Source organism: Fundulus heteroclitus, chromosome 24 (assembly GCF_011125445.2).
Source record: "Fundulus heteroclitus isolate FHET01 chromosome 24, MU-UCD_Fhet_4.1, whole genome shotgun sequence".
NCBI lineage: Eukaryota > Metazoa > Chordata > Actinopteri > Cyprinodontiformes > Fundulidae > Fundulus > Fundulus heteroclitus.
Window position 1 is genome coordinate 9,224,405 of NC_046384.1, and position 17,796 is coordinate 9,242,200.

The 17,796-nt window shown below is 38.5% G+C and overlaps 2 long non-coding RNA genes and 2 other non-coding genes across 5 annotated transcripts; 2 read left to right on the top strand and 2 right to left on the bottom strand.

Annotated features, from left to right (window-relative positions):
• The first annotated feature begins 3,371 nt into the window (after window positions 1-3,371).
• On the top strand, window positions 3,372-6,368 carry LOC118557935. Of its 2 annotated transcripts, none has more exons than XR_004928136.1 (4): window positions 3,372-3,502; window positions 4,493-4,640; window positions 4,737-4,892; window positions 6,061-6,368. It is a non-coding gene; the product is annotated as an uncharacterized LOC118557935 (long non-coding RNA). The 2 variants fall into 2 exon arrangements; XR_004928135.1 differs by having other exon boundaries at window positions 3,373-3,502; window positions 4,487-4,640.
• Window positions 6,369-12,221: 5,853 nt separating this feature from the next.
• LOC110367711 lies at window positions 12,222-15,350 on the bottom strand. The gene is made up of 3 exons (XR_002427665.2): window positions 15,279-15,350; window positions 13,152-13,265; window positions 12,222-12,606 (listed from the first exon to the last, which is right to left on the bottom strand). It is a non-coding gene; the product is annotated as an uncharacterized LOC110367711 (long non-coding RNA).
• Window positions 15,351-17,034: 1,684 nt separating this feature from the next.
• trnag-gcc lies at window positions 17,035-17,105 on the bottom strand. Its single transcript has one exon. It is a non-coding gene; the product is annotated as a tRNA-Gly (tRNA).
• A 267-nt stretch (window positions 17,106-17,372) lies between these two features.
• Window positions 17,373-17,444, top strand: trnad-guc. Its single transcript has one exon. It is a non-coding gene; the product is annotated as a tRNA-Asp (tRNA).
• Window positions 17,445-17,796: the final 352 nt, after the last annotated feature.

Consider the following 17,796-nt stretch of genomic DNA (forward strand, 5'->3'; position numbering starts at 1 on the left):
AATGAGAATATCAATATTTTAAAAGGAAATGTTAAAAAGACAGAATCATCAAACTGAATAGTATATAGTAAACGTTTATTTTTGTTAAAATTGATGATTACGGCTGAAATTTTAAAATGAAGAATTATATATATATATATATATATATATATATATATATATATAGATATATATAGATAGATATATAGATATAGATAGATATTTTTTTTAGAAGTCTATTGAGTGATTTGTCCTCTCGCTTTCAACCTCACCTCTGGTTAGTGGCTAAGAAACCACATAATCCCCAACAGCCACAAAATTTCAGATGAATGAACAAAATCTAAACATTTATTTCTGGCACTATACTGCCCTCTTGTGCACTAATAACTGAAATTCATGCAATTACAATATTTGGCTGTGCAACATTACACAGAATTTTGGATAAAAGTTACATTTTGGTCTCTTCTGAACAGACCAACTTCTCCCCTCTTTCCAAAGGCCTAAAAGGACAGATTTGTGGATGTCATAAGAGTTGTCCAATAAGCAGATTCTCCTATTTAGGCTGTGCAACGTTATCATCATGGGCCTCTTGGGTTTCTTGCCCAATTCCAGCTCTTCTGTCCGTCTAGCTCAGGGGTCTGCAACCTGCGAGTCTGGAGCCACAAGCAGCTCTCTGGGCCTTTTATAGTGACTCTTATAACTTTGGTTAAAATGATAAAGAACCAAGTAATGTTTTTAAATGTTGATATTCATAGAATAATGACACTAAAATTTTCACAGCCCGTAAGTTAGTATCAGTAATATACTTTTCAATCTATTTTTCTTGTCAATAAATTGGAAATTGTGTGCTATTTTTTTTTTTTACATAATTTTCCCTAAGTATATAATCCCATAGAAGAAAATATAACTTGTCTTTTTTGCAACCTCTTTTTCTTTATTTTAAACCCTAAAAATAGACGTGAAATAACAGTTCTTCAAAAATGAGACCAAATTTTCTACAGGTATTTCTAAAAAAAAAAATTACAGGTTATCTTTTTGCAAAAGGTCATGTCACATTTGTGGCTCTAAATTAATTTAATTTAGCTGGACTGAGAGGAAATGGCTCTTTGGACAATAAATTAAAAAAAATGAGTTTTATTTAGGGATATTAGAGTAAAGAGAGCTGAATACATACAGTATTTGTGCTATACTGTTCATATTCTTAACTGTAAAAAAAAAAAAAAATTTAAAAACACTTTGTGGTGGTCTGTAACATAAAATCCCAATGAAATACATTAAGTTAGCCGATAAAATCGGGCTTCATATAAAACCACATCCTCCCACCCATTACCCTTATTTTAGGATACAATAGGGTGTTTGTAAGGTATTTGGTTGTCAAGTAAGCCTCTCCATTACTTTGTTTTATTTTTGATTTATTCATTTACTCATTTTATATTTTCAGTTTCTTTTCTCAGTGGTGTTTTCAAGTTTTTCCGTTTGTTAGAACGGGCTGTTTTGAAATGATAAATCACCAGAAAAAGAAATAAAAATAAAATTACAAAAAAAAAAATGCATTAAGTTGCTTGCAGGGATCCTAATAAACTGGTCCATTCCACCACAGAACGGCCCCCGGTCTTCTTTTCTTTGGCAGATTGCACACCTACTGTACAAGAGTGTGTAGCTTTATAGGTTCCACCTACTATATTCTATTTTTTAATTTTGTGTTATGTAAAAATACATGTTTTATTGTTTTATTAATTACCCTAATTTCCTCCCCATCTCCATCTGTCCCTAATATTCCTTTAATACTCCAATATGTCCCTGTTTCCCTAATTACTTCCCTCATCCTCTCTGTCAGTTGCATATTTATAGCAAGTCATCAAAACACGATCCACATTTTATTTTTCCTCCACAACCCTCACATATAGCATTATTCCTCTTCCCTATAAACAAACACTCATTCAAGTAGGTATGACCGATTCTGATTCTCATCAAAATGAACTCTTCCCTTCTGCTTCTTTATCCATAATTTTTAAATATTACAGATTCTTGAACTCTATATAATCTTGCTTTCTCATATTCATCCCATATTTTTTTGCCATATTTATGTTTCTTTCTTTTTAATTATTGTTTTATATTCTCTTTCCCAAATGGAATCTGAACCATTATCTGCTTTCCCAAAGCCTTTTTAGCAAGTATATTTGCTGTTTCATTTTCTCTCATCCAGGTGAATGGTTTCTGTTAATGTATTCTTTGAATAAACTCACCATTATTTGTCCCTTTAACTCAGGTGCTACATACAGAACAGGTGGCAGATGCATGGAGGGGCTGGCAGGCACTTCCTGTCTGTGTAGTGATGTCATTGATTGCATCACTGGGTCAAACCAAATGTTGGGTTTTCTTTTCTCTTCTTTTTTTTTAGCATAGTATGTCTTATTTTCTTTAAAGTAAAAATTTGAGCTGCGTGGTATGCATTGTTATACTTTGCAAATCACTTATTTGTGCACATGAGCTTGTAAAGTAGCACAGTCCTAAACCTGTTTGTTTGGTTTGACCTTTTTTTTCTGATGGTGTGGACTGATGTTCAGCAACACTAATTACTACATTTTTTTCTCTAAACACAACAAAACCCAACTGTGAAGCACTCTTGCATTGTTTTTTAATGGAAAATTACCATATGGTTAATAACAGTCAACCACAGTGTGTTTACATTTATTCGTTGAAAAAAATACAGGTTTTAATTTCTGAATGAAAGTATGGTTGTGCTGGTTATGACAGAAAAAAGTCATAATTATACATCAACATAATATTTTATACAGCACTTTTCAAGAAACCTAAAGCACTTTGAATCCATTCTTCATTCACATACTCGTAGTGGTGAGCTGTGTGAGATTGTAAGTATAAGCAGTGTACAATATAAAAAAAAAAAAATCCTCAAGCATCATATTTGAGTAAAATTCCATCTTTGAAAGTCTTTATTAGAGTTTCCTTTTGTTATTTTGTTATATAATTTCCTATTTTTACTTGAAAAAATATTTTGGGTGTATTTTTGCAAAAAATACAGCATGTAGCTATTAAATTTCCTTTCAGTTGAGGTTATAAAGCCATTAGCTTAAAATTTAAAAGCCAAAAAATTACAACTTGATATACTGCTAATGACAAAATCATGTGATGGTCCCAAAAGTATGAAAAGAATAATCTGTTGTCTGCCCCCCTGTTTATTGTTATTTTATTTTCATATGAAGACTAGTTATGTTTTTTGTCATTAGAGAATCAAACAGAATGACTTTAAAAGCGTCTCATCTAAAAACTGAGCGTTTCCCCCTATAGGCATAATACATATGTCTATGGCCCCCGTCGTCGTTCCACATCAAGGCGCCTGAATTCAAACGGACCAATCAGCGCGCTACATAAGGCTGAAAAGCAGGCACACGACACTGAGTCTGCACGCTGCAGCTAGTTCTCCTTGGATTATGGGATTACGGTTTTTGTTTTCATTAAATTGTTACCGTTTTTAACTTTAACCTCAACCACAGCTACTTCGGTAAAAACAAAACAAAATTATTATTTTTTTTTATCTAAGTTGGTTTGTTTACAGTGTTGTGTTCCAGACCAGTCAGTTAAGGAAGGGGCAAATGATAATGTTGGGTTAGCTTTAGCTAATGTTTAGCATTAGCATTAGCCACAGGTATGTCTTAATGGAAACTGTCTTAATTAGTTTTGCTAAAGTTTAATGCTTTGGGTAGAAGTGGCATGGATTTTCATGCCTTTTTTAACATTAAGCTGAAGCTTTAAGTTAGTTAACCTCACAGCTGTAGGTTAACTACAGTTAACCTACCTGCATTAACAGGTTTTCTTGCTGCACTTGTGGAGAATCGGTTCAGTCCTCTTTTACTGGCTGATTGTGATGAGAATTAAGAGTTTATGTTCCTCTGTGTTGAGACAGCAAGCGTTGGAGGGGATGTTCAGATGGAGAAAGTGTCTCTAGCACCCTTCATCATCAAATGGAGCAAAATTCAACAGCTTCTGGTGCTGCTGCCACGTCCTTTTACTCTTGGCTTTTTTTTTTTTTTAGAAAAAGAGCATGTAGAAAAGAAAACAACTAATCTGTAAATAAACTGCCAAGAAGTGAGGAAAAAAAATGCAAAGAGGAAGTATTAGGAGGAGAATTCATGATTAAAAAAAAAAAAAAGGATCAAGTAAAAACATTTCCCTCTGGATGGATTGATACATGAATATAGATAAATAATACAATTTAAATTAAACAAATTAGAAATAAAATGTAAAGTTAAATAATTATGAATTAATACAGGGGGAAGCAATACGTATTTTGTTGCACTGTAAAATCAAATAGGGAAACATTTTATTTTATGGGTGCAGTATTTGGCACATTATCAAGTTACTTATTGCTATATTGTTAAAATGGTAGAAGACATCCTCCACATGCAACAAGTATCTTTGTATTTGTACATATACCTGATTTTGACTCTCTTTAGTCAAATTCAAATTTGTAATTTGTTTTTTTTAGTCCCAGGTTCTTCCCTGCTGAGACAATCGTGTCAAGCATCAACAAAACGATTGTCAACGACTGCATCACAGCCTTCGCCTCTGCCTGGAAGCTACCACTGCTTTAACATACTTCACCCTTTGGAACGACCACTAACCCTGAAGTTCCTCCAATGGTAAAATTATGGATTGTTTTTTGTACTTATCAAACTTAGCCATATCACGTTCATTTTCTCAGTCTCTCTCGCTGTTTTTTTTTTCTTTCCATACAGGTGTTTTCTATTAATCCTGAGAAAGGTGCCAAGGTTGAGTCCAAGAAGAGGAAAAAGTGTTCTCTGTCAATCCCAGAGTCCTCACACTTATCTCAGACGTTGCTGACCATGAGCAGATCTAGTCCTACCCCTCTTGTTTGGCACGACTTGATAAAGGTATACTGTGTTACATGCTTTACAGATGTTTTGTGGAAATAATTGACCTAACGCCAACTGTAAGATCGCTCCACTCACACAGACGTTAACACATTTTTGCTTTATCTACCAACATTAGTGCAAATAATCATAAATCAAGTTAATGAAGTTATTACAAGGTAACCACTAACTACAAAAATAAGTTTATGTAAACTTCCTGGGTTTTCTAAAATTCAGATTCCCTTGCAATTATTTAAAAAACTGTTTCATCCTACAACTGTATTGTAGGTGGTGTAATTTGACAAAACTATATTCGACAGGGACTACTGACATAATTTTTTGTTGTGAGACTAGTACCAATAACATTTAAAGAGCTCTAAGTCATGGTAAGGGTACTGTTCTACTAGCGTTTATAGAAAGTATAATCAGCAACAGAGAACGTTTCAGACACTGGATGAAGGAAAAGTTTTTGTTTCTGGCTCCTTTATATCCCCTTTTTTAATCTCGTGAACTCACGCATACTCTTTAAGCTCCAAGGAACTCAGGGAGGAGAAAGATGGAGAAACGGCGGATGCAATAGGCGTTGGTTTTCACGGACTCATGAAGGTGATCTGGAGCGGATGATATGGAATCTGGGTGTTAGATGGACAATAAATGTATTTTCCTGACATGTCAGGAAATCCTGTGTGAATTTGAGGGCTGTTTAGTCGCTATTTTAATTCAATGTAGCAGAATCTCCAGACACAGCTTGTTGTTGGTTCAGAGTTTGGCTTGTGTCAGAGGGTTAGATAAAGCAGCTGCTGGTGGGTTAAAGGTACCTGGCTCATTTGGGATCAAAGGAACACTTGCAGAACCACCTTTAAATTGGGCCGCCATTCTTGAGTCTACAAGTTTTTCTGAATGTGTGTTCAAATGTTTAACCAGGTGCTTCATATAGCGGGAGATGTCTAGCTTGATTGTGGGGTGCAGCGAGCTGTTCATAGGTCCAATGTGGGCACTGCTTCGTGAGGATCTCACTGTCAGAGGCAGAACATGTGAAAGAAACCTGAGACAATCAGTAGTAAGCTCATAGTTAATTAGAAAACTTTCTGTGACATACAGTAAATGTATACATATGCAGAACTGTGTTCACTAAGGGGTTTAGCTTGAAATTCTTAAACAGTTTCTCACTGAATCTCTTTCTTCACAGGTGGATGGCTGTCAGACGGTGCTGATGTCATCTCAGGTGGCGTCGTTGGGCTCTTGTAACATTTGGAGTTTGGACCTGAGCAGCAATGGATGACTGCACAGGAAACTGAGGCACAGGAGATTCTTTCCTCTTCTGAATCTGTTTGTCTCAGTTAGGCCTGTCACCATAACAAATTCTGCTGGAAGATAATATTCTAAAACTTATTGTGGTAAATCATATTGTGATTTGGAGATACCGTCTTCATCTAATACGATAAAGGCATAATCACACAAGTAATTTACTGCAATTTTCAAGCTGTATGTAAACGAAATTTCGTTGTGTATGCACTCTGTGCATACAAAATGACAAAGTTGTCTAAGTCTAAGTATATCCTCTCAACCTACCAGCTCAGACTTTAGGCAGGTGGCATCATTTGGTTTAAACCCAAAAAAAAACCCCATCCTGCAGCAATTGTGTTTGAGTTGGACACCAATTTAATTTCTTTTCAAACTAGTTTCTCTGGCGCTCTCATGAGGCTCGTTTATTTTAAAAGCCTCAATATTTGAAACATACAATGCAGCGTAATGAAAACTTTTTGCTTTGCCGTCAGAGGAGACGGAAACGAGGGGAAATAAGCAAACATGCCTATGCAAATTATCGCGCTTATTTTAATTAATCATGTGATTAAAATTTATTGCGCGATTGATTGATTTGTTTATCGCAACAGACCTAGTCCTAGTATAAGAGGACTGGCCAGCAGCCTGGCTCTGTGTATTAATTTATTCTTTATTTTATTTGAGCAATAGATGTTTTACAGAGTTTGGCAAATAGCCGATAAAACATTTTCAATGATACCCAAAAGGAGTAGGCATAAGCAAAAAGCTTTATTTGCACGTACCAGCTTTCCATATTAAAAATTGGAAACCTGCAATACATCCACACATAGCTTATTTAAAACGTACCCCTTCTCCAGTACTCAGTCCTTCCAAACATTCCTGTTACTGGCAATAGAGTTATATTGAGTTATAGAAGACCAAGTCTTTCTCTTGTGTCTCTGCTGGAGACTTGGGAGTGGATGGTACAACTACCTAATCCCTCTCGGCTATTAAAGCTGGATCAAGTACCTTTGGCAGCAAGACTCCAGACTGCTTAAGATCCACCAGTCTGGTGGTTCCAACACATCTTCTCTATTGCATCTTGTGTGACAGCTGTGGTCAAAGCAGGTGCAGGTGGATTGAAGGTGGACGGCTCAATGGTGGTCACAGGAACAGTGGTTGATTGGCTTCCTTCAGATAAACTGTGCCACAGTTCCTTGGTTTCTACAAGCTTTTACGGGCTGGTATTCATGGAGAAGCTGGTGTTTAATAGCTTTGCTATGTGCTTTACATACCGTGCGATATGAAATTTGGTTGTTGGATGTACCAAGCTGTTGGCATCTGTGGCAGCCCGAATAACAACTTGCGCATATTCTTTCTCCACGATCTTTAGGATGTCTTTCTCCCCATGGTGTTTTTGTAGCAACCCATCAATCAGCTCCTTCATAGGTGGTGTCCAGCGTGTGTGGTCCAACACAAAGACCCGTCCACCTGTCTTCACAGGTCCAGTGCGGGCACTCCGTGGTGAGGATCGCAGAGGCAGAGGAAGTGAAGTCTCTGAAACACAAAAAGTTAATCAGTTATTAATCACATGCATAAATTCCTATATTTAATTCTAAACAATAAGCGCAAAGCACACTGTTCACTCACTTGATGGAGAATCTTGTAAGATTTCTTGAAGGATCCTCTTGTCCTCATACTCTGCACCGGAGGAACTGCTGGCTGGTTGTGCTGCTGATGTTCTTACAGCAAGTACAGGAGAGGACGGAACTTGTTCAGTGGTGGATGGTGGCAGAGGGAACTGTGGAGCTAAAGCAGGTGGTACCTCCCTTTTCACAGTCCTGTACTTGTCCCAGTCCAGAGGTACTGGCCGGCAGCCTGGCTCTATGTAATCCAGGCCAAATTTTTCTCCAGTGTCCCTGTTGGAAATTTGGAGTGCTGGATACTTTTCCTGGCCAGTAACTCTCTTGGACGCAGTGTTTAATTCAGCTATTGAAGCTGGATCAAACACTACAGGAAGGACAACTCCAGGCTGCTTAAGGTCCACTAGTCTTTTGTAGTTCCAGCGCACAACTCCTGTCATCCCTTGAGCCTGGAACAAGTCAGTGGAGACCAGATTTCCAGTGACCCACTGGGCCTGATGGAAATGATAACCCTCCTGCTGAGAAGTACCCCTCACAGGAATCCAGATGGGGACCTTTGCACCTTCTCCGGGCACATGGTACAGCTGAAGGGTTCCACCATACCTGTACATGATCCCTTCTGACAGCTCAGGGTCACTCAAACATCCACGAAGAATGTGGACTCTTTGAATCCGCCAGGTCTTAAGCATGGATGGCTTGAATAACGGCACATCATTGGGATCCTTGGCCAGGTGAAAGTGTTTCATCACCCTCTCCACTCTGTCCAGTAGCTCTGGGCTGTGGTGCTTTCGTCCTGCAGTGCTCCCATTTATGCTGTTTTGTTGGGTTTGCTGGTAGAATACAGCAGAATACATAGGCCTCCTTGAGCTTCTTCAGATCCTCCTGATCCACCACAGTGAAAGCAGCAGACAGAAGCTGGCAGAAACTGCTAAAAAGAGGGTGATGTTCCGATGTGCACTGCCTTGAAAAGCGCTGCAGACAGTGGAACAAGTCCAGCTTCACTAGAATGTTGTTATTGAAGCATCACCTGGAGGCACAAGTATTTGCCAGAAGACCTGCAGTAGCCGCACATACGACGTCGTCTTCCAGGCGTCCCAGTTTGGATGTTCACCAGGGATGCAGTCAGATCCTGAAGCAAGCACAAGAAATCCCTAAAAAGAGCAAAAGATATACAAGGGTAGAGGAGTAGAGTGAGCTTAAATGTGTCTGCAGGTTTCCTAGCCGTTTAGAGTTTTATCATTAAAAGGTATATAATAACATTATATGCCTATTAAAAAAAGACCAAAAATCATTTAAGTGAAAAGGGTTATATTTTTCTTCTCCCCATGGTGTTTGTGCACTCGTCAATCACCTTTCATAGGTGGTGTCCACCGTGTGTGCTCCAACACAAAGACGCGTCCACCTGTCTTCACAGGTCCTTGGTTAGGATCACAGAGGATGTGAAGTCTCTGAAACACAGAAAGATAAGCACATGCACAAGTTTTTACATTTCATGCAAAATAAGCATGCAGCATTATGTTCACTCACTTGTTAGAGAACCTTGGATTTCTGGCAGGATCTCCTTGTCTTAACTCTGTAGAGGAGGAACTGGTGGCTGGTTGTGCTGCTGAAGTCTTCACGGCAGGTAGAGCACTCACGTTTGAGGTCTTTGTGACATCTCCAGTTTGGACTTGCTCGGTGGTGGATGACGGAAACTGAAGCTAAAGAAGCTCCTACACCTCTTTTCAAAGTCTTGCGTTTGTCCCAGTCAAGAGGTACTGGCCGGCAGCCTGGCTGTATATATTGAAGTCCAAATCTTTCTCCAGTGTCCCTGTTGGAAATTTGGAGTGCTGCATGGATACTTTTCCTGGCCAGCGAGTTTAATTTGGCTATTGAAGCTGGATCAAACACTGCAGGGAGGACAACTCCAGGCTGCCTAAGGTCCAGCAGTCTTTTATAGTTCCAGCGCACAACTCCTGTCATCCCTTGAGCCTGGAACAACTCAGTGGAGACCAGATTTCCAGTGACCCACTGGCCCTGATAGAAATGATAACCCTCCTGCTGTGATGTACCCCTGACAGGAATCCAGATTGGGACCTTTGCACCTTCTCCGGGGCACATGGTTCTGCTGAAGGGTTCTACCATATCTGTACATGATCCCTTCCGACAGCTTAGGGTCACTCAAACATCCACAAAGAATGTGGACTCTCTGTATCCGCCAGGTCTTCAGCATGGATGGGGTCGTCTTCCAGGCGTCCCAGTTTAGATGTTCACCAGGGATGCAGTCTTAGATCCTGAACGAAGCACAAGAAATCCCTTAAAAGACCAAAAGATATACAAGGTACTGAGTAGAGTCTATGCTTTTAAATTTGTCTGCAGGTTTCCTAGCTGTTTAGTTTTATCATTAAAAGATACATAGCCACATTATATGCCTAATACAAAAGACCAAAAAACGTTTAATCGTGATAGAATAAGGTTATATACACCAAGCGTCCATCCTCATAGTGTATTAATAGTCCTTTTTGAGCCTAAAAATAACCCCAGCACCAGGGACAATGGTCACATATAAACAATAGAATAAAAAAAAGAATAAAATTTAATAAATCACTATTAATAATAAAGCCCAACCAGGCATGACACTTTGAAATGCTTTGCGGTAAAGCGTCTGCTCGGTATTAATTAAATTGATCTAACAGCAACTCTAAGAGCCTCATATCAGATCATCAGAGAAATTAATTTCCCGTTCATAAACGCAAACAGGGACACAGCATCAAGGTAAAAACCGATCAGCCGATCTTTATTATATTTGTACTTAAGACTGTAGAGGCTAAGAAGAGCATTGCTGTTACTAATATCACAATATTATATTAATAAGGATGTTTTTGCACACCTATCAACTCTGCAGTCACATCCCGGCAGCTTAGCTTTAGCGGTCGCTTGAATAAACAACGTTTATACTGTTTTCCCAGCCCTATTTCAGTCTTTTTTCTCTCATGAAATCCTATTTATAATTTTTTTTGCATTTCTTTTTCTCTTGAACCATTGTTTCCATTACTTAACTGGGAGATGCTGATAGCTGTTAGCTGCTTCCTGGTTTATCCACTGCTGCACACAGGTAGTGTCGTACTTCCGTTAATATTGTAAATAAACACAAAAGGCTTTATTTACTAATAAATTAAGCAAAAACAAACTGTAAAACACCAAAACAACTAGTATGGCAGCAGGATGTGATCTTTCATAAAAAAAAAACTTTGCAACCAGAGTGAGTTACTGTATAAATTTAAAAAAAAGTCAAATAATGCGTCTATGCACCTTTTAAACTGTGTGTGCCTGTTAGCCTTGCATTATGTCTGTTTTTATTTTTTTTGGTTCAGTTGATCATCAGCGTTTGTTTATTCATTGTTGTTAAGAAAACCTTCATTTAGTAAAAATATCTATCACAATCTTTGTCTGTTTCTTTTTGTGACTTCAACTACTTAATGGTGTATCAGAAGTTAAGAGAACCTGTAGCAGTTTAATTTGCAATAGGCCACCCCCTGGTACATTAGCTCCAATAATCTCTGACTAAACCATTACCCAGGAATCAATTAACCAGTTTGCATTCATGGTAGGATGTTCAACCGGGCCATGGTTTCTTTTTCAGGTTTCAAATTGAAGAATGGGTGCAGTGGAAAGAAGCTGGGAATGGGTGGCTGGGCTTAAGAAACATATTTACAAAACAAACAGGACACAAAAACATTAAATGCTCAATGTTAAGAACACGTTAGTGTGAAAATACAAAGACTAAAAAGTTAAACATCTGTCGAAATGGTTTATTCTTACCACCTTCACTTCTGTCCTCAAAAGTAAGTATTTACTGAGAAGAGGAGCCAGCAAGCAGTCGAGCTGAAAGATGAAAAGAAGAGATGCCTTTCTGTTCATTTAGCATTAAAGAAGTACATAACTAAAACATGTTTAGTATCTGTAAAAATGAACAGGTGTTTTTAACATCAGTGAAAGCACAGCTTTAAAAGACTCAAGAGCTTTCTGTTGAAACACTTTCAAAAGTTACGACAGCTCTGCATTCTTTTGCACAATTGCTGTGACTGAATACAGAAGAAATGTAAATTCAAACAAAAAAACTAATGTAGCTCAAACAATCATTTTACTATCAACTTTCAGTACGTCCCTTCAATTGCTGGTGGTACATCCACTGGTAAAACCGACAGACAAACAACAAAAATATGAGAGGCATAAAATACAAAACAAAAACCAGCCAGGATCAACAGCAGCTAAACTGTACTTAAAGTTGTCTCTCATTAGCTTAGCAGGTGAAATGTTTAACATCAATCTCCAGCTCTTCATCTTCTTCCATTACTGTAGTAAAGACAAAAATGTGATTCTCAATGCAAATCAAAGGTTATTTATCTTTTAATGTTTCAATTATTTCAAAAGGAGAATGAAAATACTACTTGGGTTTCTCACCCAGAGGCTTGGGTGGGACATTTGTGTGTTTAGGAGAGGCAGACTGCCGTTTCTTTCTCAGGGACTGCTGCAAATTGTTCATCCATGTCCCTGGAAGGCAGCTCTTCAAGACGAAATCATCAAAACCATCAGCTCTGCTTTTCCACATTTCCTTCAATCTTGGCACAAGAGCCAAAGTCAACCAGCTGTTCATCTTCAGAGGCTTCCTTGATACCGGCCTTATATCTGGATCTTTAACGAACCACAGACAGAGCATTTTCCGACATGATATCCTCTAATCTGCTCAGATCTGTCCTGCAGACTGAGGGTGTCTCTTATCTGCTTGGCTCCTGTAGAAGAAATCCAAGGGGTCCCTTCCAGAAAACACTCCCTGGATAAAAGATGGTCTGGCATGGGGGAAAGAAAGGGTGGAACATGCTTTAAAGACTTGAAAACCTTTAAAAATTATTTTTGAATAGTGTAATTGAGTTACATAATCAAGAACAGTAATTAAGACATTTTAAATTCATATTTTATATTGCTCTAGAGATCAAGGTGCAGGTACAGTAAGAAAAAATATTTATACTGTAATCAGATCTCTACTGATTAGTTTTGATCCACTCTGAAATGAAACGTTTGTATAAGCTCATCAGACCTAAAAACAAACATTAGAAACTTCAGTACAAACTGAAACAGAATATATAACTTTGTAACAAGTTGTTACAGTCTAAGCAGTGTTGCTACTTAAATTCTGGGACATCATTAGGATATTAAATAATGTTTAATAGCCTTATATACCGCTGCAACCTCTGCAAATACCCCTGTTTCTCACCAATATCGGTAAACGCGCTACATCCTCGCCCTCAGGCATATTGCCTGGAAGGACTTGATCATAACTGTAAACTGTTATGATCTCTGTAAATGTTAATGTTTCGCCATTAGCATAACTTACCATTTGGAAATGTTGGAAAGATGGACGTGTGCATCGATCTGCGTCACTTTCACATCGTTTCTCCAATGCTTGAAGCGAGTACCGTTCAGCATTGGTAGACCTTGGTAGATAAGGCTAAACAGCGCCACATTACGTGGTGGCCAGAAATATATTGCACCTGTAGTGGTTTAGAACTACAGCTGGATGTAAATATATAGAAATAATAATTATATATCTGAATATTATATCAAATGTCAAATAAATATAACAGCAAATATATCAAAACAATAGGAATCTATTTTTAAACTATTATGGTATGCATTTGTATATAAACCTAATAATATTTGCCATACATATTGAAAATGTTTGATCATAGTTGTACCACAAAGCTACAAAGAAAATACTTCTGCTTAACTCGCATTCAACAGTTATTTTAAGCCTTTTTATACAAAAAGGGAGATATCCATTATAAACAATATTTATTCCTAACTTTTCTTAAAATGCCTTTAGAATCTAGATTGATAAAATATAAAACAAATCTGTAGGGCTAGATTATATATATATATATTAAAAAAGCATATCAATAAAATATAAATCATATTAATCGACATTGATAATTATCAACAATTCAAAACATATTTTAATTGCAGCCCTGGTCATTTTAAGCCGTTGTTTAGCGATTTTTTTTAGATACAAAACACAAAAACACTGAATTCAAACTCAACCCTTCATTCAACCAACTTTTTACCAAAAACGGCAGGTTATTAAAGAAATAACACGTGGTCTCCGAACTCTTTGAAGGGGGCGGAGCTTAGTTCATGTGCCTGCGTTTCTGATTGGTTGGGAGGATGTTCTGACTGTAACATCAAGTGTTGTGGCCATTTATGTCAAATGTTTGTAAATCATAAATTCTATTTATTTTGTTTTCTCTCTAGACATATGTTTAAATGTTTTAGTTCGAAACCAAAAATCTATCATTTTATATTTAGAATTGTTTGGATTACTTTGGTAATTTTCAGACCCTCACATTAATTTAGGAGAAGTTAAATCAATTAACACATTGGACATTTTGTTGATCAAATGTCCAATGTGACGAGGGAAGGTAGTAAAAGTATTTTTTGACCGCTTTTTTTTTTACTTTTTTGGAAGCTGTAACATCAGATTAAGTTCATCTTCATCTACGTTGTAAGATATTTTTAGTTATTATTTTGTCCATATTTTTGCTGGAAATAAACAGCATATATTTTTCAAACAATCAAGTCATAAGTGCATTCAAGAAACAAATCACCTGTTACCACCCACAGCCTTTCTTGGAAAATTTTGGGGTTTTGAAACTTAGAAGGAAAACTTATTTTATTGAACTTTTTATTGACCCTTGTTTTCCTATCATCAATATATGTCTACGGATCGATATATATTGTTATTTAATTATTGTCCACCCCTACAAATCTGTTTTTTTTTTCTTCTTTAAAATGAGTAAGTGAACATTCAGGACAGAATCCAATAAATTTTTATGCATTCTGTTAAACATCTGCATCTAGGCCATATACTTTTATATTGACAGTATATTTAGGTTTTAAAATTCTACAAAGTATTAAAATATAAGCATATCGAACAATAAATGAGAAAAATTATCATCTCAGTAGAATCACATCCTGTTTTCCTCTCAGTCATCCATCTCTGTTTCTCTACCTCATAAAAAGGAGACTTACAGACCTTCTAAATCATTTCCCCAGCCATATCTTGCACCTGTGTTCTGTTTGGTCGCCGTTTCAGGTCCCTATGGCAAAACCTACAAGTACCTTCTGTCAGCAGAGATTATGTCCTTTTTCTCTTCTGTTCAGTTTTTTTGTTTCCTGCACTTCCCATTGAAAAAACGTTTAGGTGGAAAATTCCTCATTAGAAAGTCCTTCAGCTGCGTAAATATTGTGTACTTTTTTTTGAGCAGCAAAAGTAACAAACAGATCCCGGCTGGAAGAAGAAATGAATGGAAACACTCGTAATGAGACTAACTGTCCACAAGAAATACAAGTCTTATCTTCTATTTAAGATGTTCCTGCTAAATAATGCCCCCCACAATTTGTGTAGTCTGGTTGGAGCCAGAATGTAATTCTCTCCATGGTGTTTATGCAGCAACCCGTCAATCACCTCTTTCATCGGTGGCGTCCACCGTGTGTGGTCCAACACAAAGACGCGTCCACCTGTCTTCACGGGTCCACTGCGGGAACTCCTTGGTTAGGATCGCAGAGGTTGAGAATGTGAAGTTGCTGAAATAGAAAAGGGTAATCATAGTTCAGTAACCTCATGCATAAATTCCTAAATCTAATACTAAATAATAGGTGTGTAGCCAGAAGTAGCCGCACATACGATGGAAGGGGTCGTCTTTAAGGCATCCCAGTTTAGATGTCCACCAGGGATGCAGTCTGAGATCCTGAACAAAGCACAGAAGTCCCTTAACATTAGACCAGAAGACAAAGTAATTATTTTTTGTATCTGATAGCTTGTGTTTTGTGCGTGTGTTTTTTATTTTTTTATTTGGATTATTTTGTAGTGTGTGTGGTTTAAATGTGTCTTGATGTTCTGCAGGTTTCCTTGCTATTTATAGTTACATCAATCAACAGCTTGAGGCTTTTAGGTCTCTAAAAGAAAACACAGACGTCCGGGCGGCAGTCCAGTTTACTGTCCTCCTGTCAATAATCCTGTCAGCGAGTCGTCTGCCCAGCATGTCCAGGCTGCGGAATCGATGTCCTGCTGTCCTGTTTTCCCAGGCTGGAAAAGACGTCGTCAGAGAGATGCCTCAGTTTCTACAGCTGCTACTTCCTCCTCATCACCCATTCCTGTTGGGTCTGCCTCTTCGTCAGACCCAACAGGAATGGAGGCATCCAGCACTCTACCCAAGCCTACACGGTCACCCTCGTTACCAGCTGCTGCTGAACCTTTTTGCACTCCTCCCACCGATACCTGTGACGCTGCTTACAAGAAGTTGGAGGACAAAATTAGATCCTTTTTGCCTATTATCAAGAGGCTTAAAGAGACTTTAATTGATCACTATTCGTCTGTTCTTGAGAAGTTAAAGGAGGTGGAGGAGGGTTAAAGAGCTGCTTTAAAGGCTTTTTATTAGAGAGGACGCATCAGAGCCCGTTCACACCACGGAGGATGCCTCAGCTCATGCTCTTGGTGGTCCGGTGGATGCCCCAGAATCAGTGCATGATACTAAACTCGTCGATGAGAGATTCAAAGTGGATCAACCTCAAGCTTTCGCTCATGAGATGGTCGACAAGGACACTCGCTAAGTTTCGCCATTCTCCTGCTAACTACCATCTTGTCTTGTCTCCTGTGCACTGTTGTTTTGTCCACTCTGGTGAGCCTTCTGCCTGAATCTGGTCAAGTTTGGTTCAGTCTGCATCTGCTCAAGCTTGAAACTGCCTGCAACCCCTGGTCAGTCTGTTTCTGTTTGCGTGCCTCATCCTACCACTACTCATACCCTGATAAACCTTTTAAAACGTAACTCTGTGTTTGGTTTGAATATTGGATTCATACTTGTGATCATTAACCTTGGTGATCCTGTGTAACATGCATTGGCATTTCATTGAAGTAAGCCTCATGTGTTTAACTGAAAAATAAAAAAAAATTACTCATCTTAATACTTACCATTTTCTTTACTAATAATATTCCCATTACAACTAAATGAACCATCTCAATTGCACAAAACAAAAGCTAAATATGTTTTCTAGTTCAGATGGTTAAGAAACTGGAAATAAAATCAGTAAAATATTGTGGACACAGCAACAAGTAGAAGCTTTCCCTTGGAAGAATCGTCATAGCCGTTTGCACGATACATATCACAACAACATGGAGAATAGGGATAAAAACGATTAGGTGTAAAAACGAAAAAGGACAAGACTGCATTGGCCGGGAATCGGACCCGGGCCTCCCGCGTGGCAGGCGAGAATTCTACCACTGAACCACCAATGCCAGCTTGCTTGGATCCTCCCTGGGCTCCGGCATTCCTGACCAGCAAGCTATGTGTCCCCCAGTTTACGCAATTCCTATTTAGGTGCCTCTCTGCCAAGCCCAACCCTGGGTTCCAGGATCGCGGGTTCAGCGCTTAGTTCCCCTCTCTTTAGCTCCAATCTGAGCTCCGCTCTCTTCGGGACTACCTGCCGGTGGCCCCCCTGGATGCCGCGTTGTCGTCTGGTGTCCATGCTGGCGCCGCTCAAGCCATCCAGTGGCATCTGCTTCTCCTCGTTAGTATAGTGGTGAGTATCCCCGCCTGTCACGCGGGAGACCGGGGTTCGATTCCCCGACGGGGAGTGACACTTTTCCTTCTGAAACATACGCCTACTATGAGCCTTAAACAAGAAACCTGCGTGGGCCGGGCATCGTGCCTCGAGCATTGAGAATTGCCTCTCTAAACCACCCTAAAACTTTTCTCAGTCATCTCCAATGCTAGTACTAAACCATTATGGGTGTGATCAACTTTCTGGCCACAAGCATCATTTGGGGGACAGCTGTTTCCAACTCTTTAGTCAGAGTCGTTTGCATGAAAGACATCACAACAACATGGAGAAGAGCTAACGCGGTCCAAAAAACGGTCATTAACTTAACCTTTTTCACCTTCTGCCGTAATTAATGAGGAGAAGCGCATAGCAATAAAAACAACATA